General features: G+C 44.8%; 2 pseudogenes; both read left to right on the top strand.

The window, feature by feature from the left end:
• The window catches only part of LOC9638750, a 60901-nt pseudogene that overhangs the window by 25519 nt on the left and 19613 nt on the right, over positions 1-15769 (top strand).
• LOC9638749 lies at positions 13595-15767 on the top strand (annotated as a pseudogene).

Raw genomic sequence — 15769 nt, 5'->3', positions numbered from 1 at the left:
CGCCTCAGGATTTCTTCAGCTGGTACACACGGATGTGTGCCATGTGCCAGAAGCAACTCTCAGTCACAAGCGGTACTTCGTTTCGTTCATTGACGACTACTCACGCTATGCGGTGGCTGTTCTCATGGCACACAAGGGAGAGGTCTACCATCACTTCCAGGTCTACAAAAGCTGGGCAGAAAATGCCACTGGCTGTACCATCCGGACACTACGTTCAGATGGCGGCGGTGAGTATATGAGCAAGGAGTTTCTGGCATTTCTTGCTCAGGCTGGCATCCACCACGAGTACACCGCAGCCCACACCTCGCAGCAGAATGGGGTCGCCGAGCGCCTGAACAGGACACTTATGGACTGTGTACGCTGCCTTCTCCAGCACGCTGGCATGCCCAAGGTGTTTTGGGGAGAGGCACTCAACACAGCAGTGTACCTCCGGAACCGGCTGCCAACACGTTCCACAGGACAGGTGCCGTTTCAAGTATGGACTGGGAAGCGCCCCAAGTTAGGGCACTTGAGGGTGTTTGGTTGCATAGCCTACGCCCACATCCCCGATGTTCAGCGGCGGAAGCTGGATCCCAAGAGCGAGAAATGCATCTTCATGGGCTATCACACCCAGGTAAAAGCCTATCGACTCTATAACTGCCAGCGCAGGAAACTGGTGGTGAGCCGAGATGTGGTGTTTGATGAAGCTCGTCTTTATCGAGATACCCTGAGACTCCCTCCTGTTTCTCCACCATCTCTGGTGGATCTTTCTGAGATTTTGGACGACGTTCCACATCTCCACCCAGCACCAGACAATCCAGCCGCTGCAGAGCCAGGAGGAGTTGCTGAAGGAGCGCCCGAAGGAGGCGATCTGGCAGGAGGAGCTGATCACGGTACTTCTCTTCCTTCGACACCTCCTCTGACGACTCCACAGGCCACAGCGGCTGCATCCTCAAGCACCAATGAACAGCCAGATCTTTCCACGCTTGTGGCTGACCTGTTCGTTGGCGACGAGTTATATCAAGATGCCACCACTCCTCCTAGCATTCCCAAGCTACCACCTCCTCCAGCCGGCACAGCAGTGGTGACACGCTCGGGTCGTGTCGTGAAACCATCTCTTAAAGCCAAGGAGGCGATGCCTATAGGAAAGCGTGCCTACTTCTGGGCTCTGTCGGCTCCACCTGCCTCTCTCGGTCCCCAAGCGGCTCTACATGGACCAGAAGCTGAACACTGGCAGGCAGCTATGCAGGAGGAGTATGATTCTCTCCAGAAAAACAACACTTGGTCGCTGGTTGAACTTCCAGCTCGCAGAAAGCTCGTCTCATCCAAGTGGTTGTTTAAGAAAAAGTACAACGCTGATGGAAGCATTGAGCGCTACAAGGCGAGATTTGTGGCACGCGGATTTTCTCAAGTTCATGGGCTGGACTACTCGGAGACTTACAGCCCGGTGGTGAAACTCACAACCATTCGTATGCTACTAATCTTAGCTGCAGAATTGGATCTCGAGCTCCATCAACTTGACGTTTGTACTGCGTTCCTTAACGGCGACATCGATGAAGAGGTGTATATGGCTCAGCCTCCTGGTTTTATCCAGCCTGGAGAAGAACACCTCGTTTGCAAGCTTAACAAAGCTCTCTACGGACTCAAGCACCAATGGTACACGAAAATAGATTCTTTTCTAATTTCCCTTGGTTTCGTGCGCAGTGCTGCTGATTGTAACCTCTACATATATTTTGACGCTGAGGGCTATTTGTTCCTTGCGCTATATGTGGACGATGCTATTCTCGTGGCAAATCAGCTACGTTTGATCCACAAATTTAAAACGTACCTTGGCGCTAAATTTGCCATGAAAGACCTCGGTGAGTTGCATTTCTGCCTCGGTATCCAGGTGACGCGCAACAGGGAACGAGGCACTCTGGAGCTAAGCCAGGCAAAATATGTTTCCGACGTGCTCCAGAGGTATGGCCTTGCTCATGTTAATCCGGTTGCTACTCCCATGGAAACAGGCACGAAATTATCTGCTGAGAGTGGAGAGTACCTTGATCAATCTCCCGAGGAGGAGAAAGCATCTAGAGCAGTCTATCGCTCTATGGTCGGCAGCCTGATCTACCTGGTAATCTCCACTCGGCCTGACCTTGCGTATGCTGTGGGAACAGTGGCGAAGTACCTGGACCGTCCCTCCACAGCACACTGGCAGGCTTTGAAACGTATTATGAGGTACGTGGCAGGGACTAACCAGCTAAGTTTAAAGTACTCCAGAGGCGAGAGCGGCAACAAGCTGGCTGGTTACTCTGATGCTGATTGGGCCGGGGATCCAGACAACAGGAAGTCAACCACAGGCTACGTTTTCCTGCTAAATGGAAATGTCGCAAGCTGGTGCAGCAAACGACAGGCTATTACAGCGATGTCGAGTACCGAGGCTGAGTACATAGCTGCAGCAGCTGCAACCAAGGAAGCAGCGTGGCTGAAGGGACTTCTCCAGGATCTACAAATCAACACGGGCGTGGTCAAGCTATTGTGTGACAACCAGTCTGCAATAGCTTTGACCAAGAACTCCAGATCCAGAGAGGAATGATCGAGCTGGAGTTCTGCCCGACAAACTCCATGCTAGCGGACGTGCTAACAAAACCACTTCCTCGTGTTAAACATGAAGTCTTCACGAAGGCACTTGGGCTGACCTTAGACGTTGGCCTTGAGGAGGAGTGTGGGAGTGAACAAGACCACGTCAGCACACAGCCACGTGAGCGATCCAGACGCCGCCACGGATCGTCACGATAAACCCATACATTTAACCATGTATCAACCGTCATAATAATAACACAACACCGTTTCATAATACCACAGGTAAGGCGGTAGAGGTCACGCCGTCCAGGCCGGGACGCTGTGAGGATGGCTCCTGTGGTCGAGATCAGCTGGAATTGGCGAGGTGTAATGGCGAACTGATACCCATCCTCAGCAAATTGTCCCACAGAGAACAAATTAGCACATAAACCAGGAATATAAAGAACCTCGTGGATCTTTACGACTATTCCTTGTGGTAAAGTGAACTTGATGGTTCCAACTCCTTTCACAGCAAGCTGCTGGGCATTGCCAACGATGACATACTCCTCTGTGGCTGTAGGAACATAGGCTTCAAAGTACTTATCACTGTTGAACATATGGTCTGTGGCAGCAGAATCCAGGTAGATGCACTCTGCAGACAGTGCTGCCACAGCCATAGCTCGTGACAAGATGAAGGCGTGTACCACCTTTTTCTTTGCATTGTTCCTTACAGGCTTGAGAGATGGATTTTTCACCCAGCATTGAGCTTCGTCATGGCCTTTCTTGTTGCAATGAGAACACTTGGGCTTCTTGGATGAAGAGGCTCCTTGTTTCCCTTTGTTCACTGTTTCTTTCCTGAGAGAAGAGTAGAATGCAACGGCCTCTGATCCTGTTGTTGCTCTTCGTCTCAGATCATCGTCCTGGAGGCTACTGATCACGCCATTCAGGGTTAGAGGAGTTCCAGTGGTAGTGAGGCTACGTATGAGAGGATCAAAGGATGGAGGAAGTGTGACGAGCACCAGCTCTGCTTCTTCTTCATCCTCTATGTTTGCACCTACATCCTTAAGATCATCTAAGATGGTTCTCACACCAGCAAGATGATCCTTGAGATCATCCCCTTCAACCATCACCAATGCATGAAGCTGCTTCCGTAAAAATATGCGATGGGATGTTGAAGGGATCTGGTAAGTCTGCTTCATGGCCTCCCACGCTTCCTTTGCACTCTTGCACCGTCCAATGCAATGGAATTCTCGCCCCTCCAGCGCTGCATGGAATTTGCCCAAAGCTCTCCGGTCCTTCTTGCGATACTTCGCAGTTTCATCCACTGTAGCTGTATCTGGAAGTGTCTCAGTTCCTGTGGTGATGTCCCAGAGGCCTCGTTCATCCATATAGGATTCGAATTTTGTCTTCCAGAAGCGCCAGTTCCTCCCATCAAATTTTGGTGGATTTGCGTCCACTGAAATGATATCCGCTGTAGGCACAGTCGGATTTGTGATGGGAGGGGAAATAGGTGGTGGATTTGGAGGCGGATTTGTAGGAACAGTGGCTGCCATGGGTGCCGACACCCAATCCCACCACTCGTTCAAGTCTAGGTCCAGGTTCTTAGTCGTCCAGTGCCTCTTGCAAGGCCTGGAGCGCTTGGATTAGGGCACGCCTCTGTCTACGTAGACGGAGGCTCCGATTCACCCTAGCGAGTGTCGCCCTGATCCTACGGTTTCGTATTCTTTGCGCTCTCCCAGGCATTGCTCCGATACCATCTAACGAAAGGTGAAACCGTGTGATGGTGCTCAAGATCCGTCATAGCATATATGGAATGGAAAATGTACATATGTGTCACATGGTGAACCGGTGAAGACTCGTGTCTCTCCACGTGGACTAGCCACGTGGCACAGGGCCACTCTCAATAGTGAAGAAAGGACTCACCATACCTCTGGGAATACCTGTAAATACCCTTCGATCCAGGGCAAACTTCCATGGAGGAGGAGCGACGAGTGTGGATCAGCTGTGGCTCTGTCAAGGAGATCAAGGAGGCTCTCGCAGCGAAGCGGGACAACAAGCGGCACTTCAATGCGATTGGCTTTTCTTGTGGGCTTTTCTCGAGGCTGGAGCTATCCGAAGGCGAGTTTGTTGATAAGGTGAGTGCTACCGTCGAGAGTTTTGGAGGCACAGAGGAGGATCTGGTTGGTGTGCTCAACTGGTGCATTTCAAATCCACCCAGTTTAGACAGGGCTCTGGATGTGGGAGATGCTCCTGGTGATGGCAGTTCGTCTGCTGCTGCTGCTGCTGCTCACATTGACATTCTCAAGGCCGCTTTGGTACCACAGCTCGACATCAGATTCATCCACTTCGCTGCCAGGGTCGCTTGTAGGTTGGGCATTCCCAGTGATCGGATGCAAAGGGTGGCAGAGGGCATTGCTCCTCCTCAGCAGGGACAAGATATTGGCCAGATTGAGGTGCAGAGGTTTGCAAAGCTACTGATGATGACAGAGGAATTCAAAGTCTTGAAAGGGCTAGGTATCTATTGGGAAGGCAAAGACATCCTCACACCACCTCAGGAGCTTGAGTTGGCCTTTGCTCAGCTCGACTGCTTGACAGAGCTCGGGTTGGACAAGGTTGGGAACCCAGAGACTCTCCTTAGCCAACTCCTTAGGAAACCAGGAAACAACTTGAAACGTCTCGCCTTGGCTTCGAACAGGATGACAGTGGAAGGATTTGGGAAATTGAGTAGGGATCTGGCAAGTCAGGAGTGCAAGGTGGAAGAGTTAGCCATCCTAGATAAGGACATTGGCAAGGAAGGGTGGGAACAGGCATTTCAGAATGGCATTTGCAATAAGCTAGTAGAACTGACGGCATCATTTCCAGAGGAGGCAGGTGAAGCACTCTTCAAGGCACTCACTAGTCCAAACTGTTCACTGCAAAGACTAGACCTATCTCGGGATACTGATGCTGGAGTGTTGCCATGGGTATGCAAGGCTCTTCAGGAGGGCACCAGCTTCTCAGTTTTAGATTGCCGAAGAATGAGACAGAGTGAGGACCTGAGCAATGCAACGGGCCTGGGTGAGGCCCTGAGCAGCGCTAAGTGTGGCTTGGAGGAACTCAGCGTTAGACTTTATCCAGGTGATGGTGGTGGATGGTTGGGCAAAGCGCTACAAAATCCCAATTGCAAGCTGATCAAGCTCAACCTTGATTGTCCCAACGAGGGAGGAGGAATGGTCTGGGACAGCAGTCTGTGGTCAGCTCTCTCAAGTCCACATTGTAAGCTGCGCCATTTGGAAATATGGGGTAGCGCGGGAGGAGAAGATGAGTTAACGTTGGAGTTTGCCGAGGGCATAGAGAAGAGCCAACTGGAGCATTTGGGTATATCGGAGTGCAAAATCACGAATGGGGAGCTCTTTTGGAAAGCTATCACCAGGTGCAAGTATCTGAAATCTTTGATATGTGACTCGGAACTGCCATGGAGGTGCCTTTTGGGAAGCAGCATTGAAGACTTGAGAATATCTCAGCCAAATTTTGAAAAGCTGGAAGATCTTTGCCAGTTGCTGGGGGATCCAAAATGCAAGGTGCGCAGATTCAGGGCTCCTGATCTTGGAAGTGATGCACAGAAAAGACAAATTCTGGCTGCCCTGGAGGAAAACTACCAAAGCCTCGTGGAAGAGCTTGATATAGGCAATGATTCCGAAGCTTCTGAAGCTTTCAAGCAGAGGTGTTCTGGTCTTTTAGAGCGGAATGCAATCTTCCAGCAGAGTGCATTCAAAGACTTTGACAACCCGTCAACAGCAAAGCTCTTCTTGTGTGGTGCTAGCGGGGTTGGAAAAACCACAATAAAAAACAACCTCTGCCGCAGAGTGTCTTGGTTTCCATCATGTCTCCAAAGGCATGCTTCAACAGCAGGCATTGAGCTGCAACCACTTGTCTATGCAACCACCAAACAAAAGCTACTCATTTGCGACCTGGCTGGACAGGAAGAGTTCCATGTTTTCCACCAGTACTTTCTTAGAGGAAGTGAGAAGGATCTCTTCTTGATCGTATGCAAGGTGGAGGATGACAATTGTGACGTTTTCAAGCAGAATTTGGTTTACTGGCTGAGGTTCATCGCTTCACATCAATCAGCCTCACCCAAAAGGAAGCCCAAGGTCTTGATTGCCTTGAATTTTTTCACTCCAAAATGCAACTATGACCCAAAGGACGTGGTTTCTGCAATAATCTCTGACAAAGGCTATGGGCAAGTACTTGAGTTTGGGACAGATCTTTGTTTTGAGGTGGTGGCCACTCGAGTGAAAGATTTAAGGGGGATAAAAACCATGTTGGGGAGTTGCTTGGAAGAACTGCTGTCAGCCCAGCAACAAATACCACGGGAATGTCTCAAAGCAAAGAGGAAATTGGTACAAGATCCAAGTCACAAGAAGGTCATACCCCTAGATAAAGTTGGCAAAATCCTTTTGCCTCACAGGAGTTCCAAGAATGTTCTCAAATTCGTCTTGCAATTTCCACATGATTCTGGTGATGCAATTTACTTTGGCTTGGGACATGAAGAGGACGACATTGTGTCTCAATTTGTCATCTTAGATGTCCAATGGTTTATGAGGGATGTGGTGCAACTCTTCATACATACTGAGACAAGCAAACTCAAAAGTCAAATGGAAACACACAGAGTTAAACATCAGTTGAAGCAACAATGTGGGAACCAAGACAAAATAGTGGAGTACATTCTTGGAGTGCTCCATGAGATGGGAGTGATATTGCCTAGGGATGATACATGGGATGGGAATTGGCATAACTTGCCCAAAGAGTTGATAATGCCAACACTATTGCAAGAAGAATATTGGTTATGTGTGGAGAAGGATACTAAATAATGTGGGCAAACCAAAATCATGGGATGCAGTTATTTATCCATTAAAACAAGTCAAATGTGAAGCAAGAGAAAGCGGTTTAGACTACTCTCACACTTGGAATGATTCACATGAAGTAGAGAGTTGGGATGTGATTAACGATTTGAAAGTCTCAGATGAGAATGCTTTGGCTAAGCTATTGATGCCTAACGAGCAAAAACATGAAGGGGTAAAGAAGTTTATTGAACTTTATGAATTTTTGAAGGACTATGAGGAGGTTGGAGAAGTCACAATTCCCAAAGTATCATCAGATGTTGTTGAGTTTCCGAATATTGAAGACTCAAAACTCAATGCAATCTTCAGATATTTTGATAAGAAGTTTGATAAAATGGAGAACCGTTTTGACAAGTTGGATACAAAACTTGATGACATTGAAGTAATCCTTAACGAGCTCAAAAATGGACTAAAGTCTATCATGGATAAAGTGAATGCAATCCATACAAAGTGTTTGCAAGTATTATTGAAATTGGAGATAGATTGCCCAAAATATCCATATATTCTTGATGAGAATAATAGGTGGAAAAATTACAACAAAATATTGGGAACACATGTTAAACTTCACTACTTGTGTGAATAGCTTGAAGGAACTTTTAAAGCTCATCAAGTGCAGAGTTCTGAAGGTATTGAAGTGGATCTCCCACCAAACTGGCTCAAGAAATTTGCTCCAGTATTTAAATATACATTGATTCTATTATTTATTGGGGCTAAAGTTGGAGGACATTTTGCTGGTGTTGGAGAGACTGTGAATGCAATAGTAGACGAAATCAAGGGAAGCCTCATAAGTTTTTTGGATTCATTTCTTCTCAAAAGCAAACTAACTACAAATCCCAAAGTAGAAGATGTACAAAAGATATTTAAGCTAGTGACAACTAAATTTGAGAAAGAAGAAAAGCAGGAGATGATCATGGAAAAATATTTTGCTCTTCATCTCACAATCTTAGAGGGAAAAAAAATATGAGTCTGCAAAGGTATTTAATATTTAAGTTTTTAGTTTTATCTAACAAACACCATTTTAAAATAGATCATCAATTTAAATTTTTATGAGGTGGTTTGGTAAAACTAAGGTAAATAAATATGCTTTATATAGTTATTATTATATGTCTTTGGTATGATTGGGGTATATTTTATAGCAGAAGTTAATGAGGTAAGTTTGCATTATAACTCCAAATTATTCTTTCCTGTTTATTCTAATGTTTTAAGTTCATTTCAGTGTTGAATTTTTAATGCTTTAAATGAAGGAAAAACTACCAAATAATTTATTTTTTATCCCATACTTTGGATGATAAAACAATATATATTTACAAAGGTATTTTATATTGAAATATATCCATGCTTTTAGTTTTATCTAACAAACGCTATGTAGGGCATTTAAAGTAAATCATTAATTATATGTTTTGCTCTTCATCTCATAATCCTAGAAGAAAGAAAAATATAGGTCTGCAAAGGTATTTAACATTTAAATTTTTAGTTTTATTTAACAAACACCATTCTAAAGCAGATCATCAATCTATATTTTTACAAGGTGATTTGGCAAGATGAAGGTAAATAAATATGCTTTATATAGTTATTGTTATATGTCTTTGGAATGATTAGGCTATATTTTGTAATAGAAGTCAATGAGGTAAGTTTGCATTATTGCTCTAAAATATTATTTCATGTTTATTCTAATGTTTCAAGTTTATTTCAGTATTGAATTTTTAATAATCCAAGTGAAGGAAAAACTAATCAAATGATTTCATATTAATGACATTTCGATATGAAAACTAAAATTGTGAAAGAAATTGACTAAAAGACAATCATGGCTAAATATTTTAATATCCATCCTATAACCTTGGATTATAAAACAATATGGATTTACAAAGGTATTTTACATTGAGATATATCTATGATTTTAGTTTTATTTAACAAAGACTATGTGTTAGTCCTTTTTGGGTCCCTTTTTGGAGCCTTGCTTATTGCTCGCTTCATGCTCGTTCCTTGAGCACTCCGTTGGGAGTTCCACTCCCGCTCTTAACATTTCAAGTCGGAGCCTTTTAGTCCAAACGTGTTACGCTCGTTTGGCTTTCACTTCGGCCACTACCACATGGCACCCTTTTTGCTCCACTTTAGGCCTAGGGATTATGTGTCTCAAATGAAGTTATTTAACATTAATAAACCTTTTGAGGTAATGCATTTCAAAACTAAATACAAGTACTTAATTGTTATTTATCATCACATACTATAGGAGATAACTTTATATTATCTTTACTAACTTCAACTTATTTTTTAAATTAATGTTTAGCTAAACTATGTTATAAACTACACTTTAAAGACTTATCAAAATTGTCATTGTTCACAATTCTATTTACTTACTAAACTCCATATAGAAATTTGTTTACTCTTTTCAATTACATATATATGCCATCCCATAAAACTAAACACTGTATTATGCTTTAACTATTATAAGCAAGTGCTCGAATGAAAATAATTTAACAGCAAAAGGTTTTTGAGTGTCTGTAGACATCTTTTACAAACTACAAAATATGTAATAAACACCACTTATAATTATTTTAAAAATGAAGTATAAAAATATTTTTTACTATGAAATCATTTACAACATATCAAGTGTTACTTGAGAGTAGCTCTAATGAAAATGCTTTCTAAATACTTATTTTGAACATTCTAGTAAATATTTCATTTTTAAAAGGTTGTTTAATTTTAAATTGTTTTCTTTTTTGCTAGGTTCTTTACAAACATTAACTTATATTATTTATGGCACTATAATCAGACTATTTAAAGATGCTTAATCTCAAATAACTCAAGACTTATAACTAATTGGAACAAAGGGTAAAATTCTATATTTGAAACAATATTAATAATTTTTTAAGTTATTATCTTTGGTTGTTTATAATCTATCATGCTTTTTTGCAAGTTCATGCCTGTATATTGTATTTACATTGTTTCCTATAAGAGCCACAATTTTCAAGATTGTGAATAAAAGTAGTAAGCCATTGTTTTTTATGAGAACAATTCCTTGGAAAGCAATATCTAAAGCAAACTATTGATAATTATTATTGCATCTCCAAGTGATGAATATGGTTAAATGTTTGGATTGCTATTGAATAATCTAAACCACATTTGGTTGTAATAAGATTGGATATTATATGGTTAAGGTTAACCTTAGTGATATTTCCAACTTGAAGTGTTGACTTCTTATGATTGTCAAAAAAAGTTTTGAACTTATTAATTTAAAATAATCTCAGTAAAACTTTAGAAGTTAGTCCCAAAATTAATATTGAAACTTGCAACAATCCTAATTATCAAATTTTTACCTATAACATGGAATCAACAACTGCATCTTTGGATAAGGGAGTATATGTTGCACCCTTCAAGAAAAGTGAAAAACATCACAATCAAAAATTATATATTTAACAAGAAGTAAACGAATGATTTATCTCGAGGAGAGAAATGAATAAATTTATTGCATCCCCATTTATTTTGTATTATATCTGTGAGCAAACTCTAATTAGCACAAGTTAAGAAACTATTCACTTGGTTGTAAGAGCACATCACACTGCTCACTTGGCCATCTTAAATGTAACTTTGGAAAAGTAAGTTATACAAATTTTATTCACTCACCTATAAAAAACTTACGAGTGAAAGCATTTCACTCACTACATATTGAAAAGCAAAAAAAAGAAGCTGAAAGGAAGAAAGAGAAGTTGAAATTATACCTTTACATTGAAGTAATTATAAACTCTTGAATTTGAAATTCCCGGGAAGTCACCCAACCTAGAGACACTTAACCCCAAATATCCCAAAACCTTTAACCGATTGGAAAAATAAGTGCATTTGGAAAATAAAATGTATTTTTATTCATGAGCCATTTCCTTTTATATTTGAACCCTATTGATCGACTTTCAAATTGTTTTCTTTAATTGTTTATAGTAATATCAATCCATTTATGGATAACCTTGTGGTTTTGTAACTATAGACAAAATTTTAGAACTTGACACAAAACTTTACATCTCTAATCAAGTAAAAAAGTGTGGAGTTGAATGAAGCTACAATGAGTATCAACAATGGAAAAATTGTAGCAGCTAAAGTAAAATTGCCAAACTCTAGTGAGTAAGAATTTTTCTCTTGTCTTTTTCATACGGCAAGGTGACACTATGTGATTCAGATGAAGCATCCCCAGAAAGCCCAGCTAAACATAGTGAATTTCCACTTGCGTTGCAACAATGCCTTGATTATAAGCACATCTCGCTGTTTTTCTTCAGGACTAGTACTTGTGATCTTGCAAATTGCAATTAAAGTACTTCGATTTAGTCGGGTATAGTTGCCGCAAAACATCCTCCTCTGCTGCCGCAGTGCAAGTGGCCAAGCAGCACAAACATTCATTCCCAACAAACACTGATTAGTTTACTCGTTTTGAAACATTACCAGATAGATAGTGTGGTGCTGGATTCAGGGGAGGTGCTCGTAACAATCACGAAAGTTCCAGTTTGACTCCAAACATCTCCCGTGTGATCTTCCACTTGCAAGCGATGTCTTGTTCTTCATGTATCAATCATATGGAAGGGAAGTTGCTACCTCCAAAACTCGTTTGTTTCTTCTACAACAGTGTCGATACGATACAAGGAGTAAAAAAGGAAGCAATCCAAAAAGAGGATGTCCGTAAGATCACTACAGCTTAACCTCACTCTCGCAACTTGGCTCGGTGGTCTCTTCATGGAGGAATCCATGGCAGAAAGAGAAGGATCGTCAAGTCCGAGCTTTTGCAAACGAGGGAGCGATCGAGCAAAACGACGGCTGCCGCACACTGTGGATTGATCGATAAGTCTCTAGCTGGAGACACGGAGAATCCACCGAGCATCTCGACAGGAACTTTCATGATCATCATCACGCGCTTCAAGCACGGCCTAGCTTAACATCAACGACTTTGGGCTTGGCAAAGTTCTTTATGTCTCTCTCTCTCTCTCTCTCTCTCTCTTGCTGCTTGCTCGTGGATTTTTTAACGAATTTCTTCGTCTTCCGTGTGCTGCCGGGCTTGAGGAAATCTGTCCGAGAAACTGGGCATGTATCTTGTTTCCAGTTTGGGTTGCTTCGGACGATTTTCGTGCCGGTCGCCGGAGGAAAAAGAATTGTCATGGAAAAAACAATGGAACCTGTAAGCGCTCTGGACAACACGTTAGCTTGTCACATCCGTGGCAAAAAGCTTAGACTTTGCTGGATGATCCGCGGCCTTGATCTCAGGCTAATGCTGTGCTGATCGCATCAGCGAGAGGAATTTAAAGACTTTTCCAGTCGACAAGAAGTGGTGGAGTGATCGGGCAGTGATCCATCGACTTCGAGCGAAACATGACATGGATCGAATCGTCCGAGTCCAAGTAGAAAAAGAAAAAGGACGAGATGGAGATGGAGGGATCAAAGAAGTGGAGCGCGGCAAAGTCAATCAAAGCCAGTGCCATTTCTTTCTCTCCTCTCAGATTTTTGTGCTCTCTCTCTCTCCTTCAAACTTTCTGTGTGTTTCTTTGGCTGGCAACAAAAACAAAGGCCACACATGGGGAGCTAAAAAGGGAACATGGACTCCCAGCGAACAATATAAATAAGCATTTTGGGGGGGGGCCCAAAACCTCACCACGGGCCGATTCCGGAATATTCTCCGGCAGCGAATATTTTATTATTCGCGAGGATTAGGGCACCGCCCGAGTAAAAGGTGTTGCATCTAAGCCATAGAGTCAAACCAATAATGGCACGATGTAGTTTAGTTTTTGATTTCTAGGTTTAGCTACAGTGGCGTTCTCTCTTTTATTCTCTTTAACAAAGCCCAATGAATGGAGTTTCAAACGTCGTACCCCACGTACTCTACGCCGGGTTGGTTGTCACGTAGAGGTGATCATGAGGAAGCACTACCAAGGATTGGAGGCGTATAATAAACTAGAGAGAGGCGTATGGTAGCGGTGGAGGCGTAGAGCGTACGGTGGCGGGTTCGAGTCCGGCGACGAGACCGCCGGTCCGTGGCTCGAGCGGCATCCACTGATCCGGGTTCGAGCCCGGGGTCCCCCAGTGGTCCATTTTATGACCCAAACTGGATTCCGACAAACTGGCAGCTTCGGGGAGCTGCTAAATCTGGCAACAAACCGCTTAGCTAAATTTGAGGCAGATAGCCAAATTGGCCGTAAGCCGGAAGGGCTGAAAAGGGCATCCACCAGATGTAGCTGTGCCACGTGTAAAAAAGGCAGTGGGGGGAATTGTACAGCATTTGGATGGATAGCTATTAGCTAGTAGTTGGCTATGGCGAGGAGCGCTGCGCCTTTGCTCTTCTCTCTCTCTCTCGCAGCAAAGCGGGGATCTTGATGCGCTAGGGCATCGATTCTCGTTGGGCAGCGCCTCGCAGCGGTGGCGGCATTGGGATTGTGACGCTTGCCCGTCGAATTTGAAGGCGCTGCGCCACTGTGTCACGGGCGCCATCGGCGAGCGCAGCGCGCGTCGACGGGGCATCGATGGAGCTAGGTAATCAACAAGGGGCTCGCGTTGAATCGAGCTTTTTCCTTCTTTCTCTCTGCTTCCCGTGATCTTCCTCGCTTTCCCATTCGATCCATGGCGAATTGGAGGTAATCGCTCCGAAATATTCCCTCCTCTCGGCAGCGCGCGCTCGAAATATTTCCACTCCGATCGATCCGCAAGATGGAGCTCCACGGCGGCGACCCGGATCTCTGCTATGGCCTGGACGTGGATCTTGTGGGAGACAACGATGGAGGCCTGGGCGAGGCGGTCGTCCAGGATCACGAGGATTTCAGCGACGACGACATGGACGTGGACGAGCTGGAGAGAGGATTTGGAACGATCGGCTGCGGCTCAAGCGGATCAAGGACAAGCAAAAGTCCAGGGTCAACAACGCATTCTCCTCGAATCACTCGAATCACAGCAGCCATGGCCAGCAGCAGCAGCAGCAGCATCACGGCGGCCCAGCAGCGCAGCACCAGAATCTGGGCAATCTCGTCAAGCACAAGCAATCCCAGGAGCAAGCCCGGCGGAAGAAGATGTCGTGAGCCCAGGACGCGATCCTCATGGAGGTCTGCAAAGCCCAAGGATTCGTCTATGGCATCATCCCCGAGAAGGGCAAGCCAGTGAGCGGCGCCAGCAACAACAACCGCGTGATGGAAGGAGAAGGTCCGCTTCGATCGGAACGGCCCCGCCGCCATGGCCAAGTACGAGGGCATCTGCTCCAGATCCGGCGGCGGCGCTGGCCAGCTCTCCGCCGCCGCCCCGACGCCACACACTCTCCAGGAGCTCCAGGACACCACCCTCGGATCGCTTCTCTCGGCGCTAATGCAGCACTGCGATCCACCCCAGCGGAGGTACCCGCTGGAGAAAGGGGTGGCGCCGCCGTGGTGGCCGAGCGGCGACGAGGAGTGGTGGCCCGAGCTTGGGCTTCCAAATGGGCAGGGGCCGCCGCCGTATAAGAAGCCCCATGATCTCAAGAAGGTGTGGAAGGTTGGAGTTGTCACTGCGGTGATCCGACACATGTCCCCGGATATCGGGAAGATCAGGAAGCTCGTGAGGCAGTCCAAGTGCTTGCAAGACAAGATGACTGCCAAGGAGAGCGCGACGTGGATCTCGGTGCTCAACCAGGAGGAGGCGCTGGCGAGGCAGTGCTCGGGGAATTTGATCGGGCAGCAGCAGCAGCAGAAGCTCGTGAGGCAGTCCAAGTGCTTGTTTTGGTGGAGTTATTCAGCTTTGCTTCTCTTACAGGATGGCATACCTTATGCGAGTGTATTACGAAATCCACGAAACGTGGCTTGATGGTTATGTGGGAAGACCTTTGGTCCTTGTCATCGTCCAGGTGACCATGTAAAAGTTATCAGCTCTGGAATCTAATTTAGTGGATGCTGCTGTGTGTGCAGTGGCATACAAATATATTCCAGGTTTACTGAGATTGATATATGGTGAAGGAAAACGAGGGTATGTTTACACATTTATACTCATCCATTCATGGTGGTTGCTGTAGAACAAGGTGACATCAGGATCAAAAGCGAGAATCAGGCACACTCAGGTTGGAACGACAGGGATCAAACTCATCAGTAGCAACGGAGAGGTTTGTATTGTGGATTTAAATCGCGTCTCTCAGCAAGCTTTCGATGAACAGCAAATGGAAGGAGAAAAAACCCGGCGGTCCTTGACAAGGTAAAGTGGTGTCTCAAGAAGGAATCCTCACAACAGCATTGTTTGATTTGCAGCTCGCGAGACTTGAAGCCGACCACAACGCCGAAGAGGAGGCTACCAAACCTTCCAAAGAGCGCAGCAAGAAGAAACGATAAGGTCCGTGAAAGTTCTAGCTGAAAATTAAATGAATAGATTACAGTTATTCCCAAAGG

The sequence above is a fragment of the Selaginella moellendorffii genome, unplaced genomic scaffold (assembly GCF_000143415.4).
Source record: "Selaginella moellendorffii unplaced genomic scaffold, v1.0 SELMOscaffold_173, whole genome shotgun sequence".
In the NCBI taxonomy this organism is placed as follows: domain Eukaryota; kingdom Viridiplantae; phylum Streptophyta; class Lycopodiopsida; order Selaginellales; family Selaginellaceae; genus Selaginella; species Selaginella moellendorffii.
Note: the sequence above shows the minus strand (reverse complement) of the source record. Positions and strands in the feature narration are given on the sequence as shown.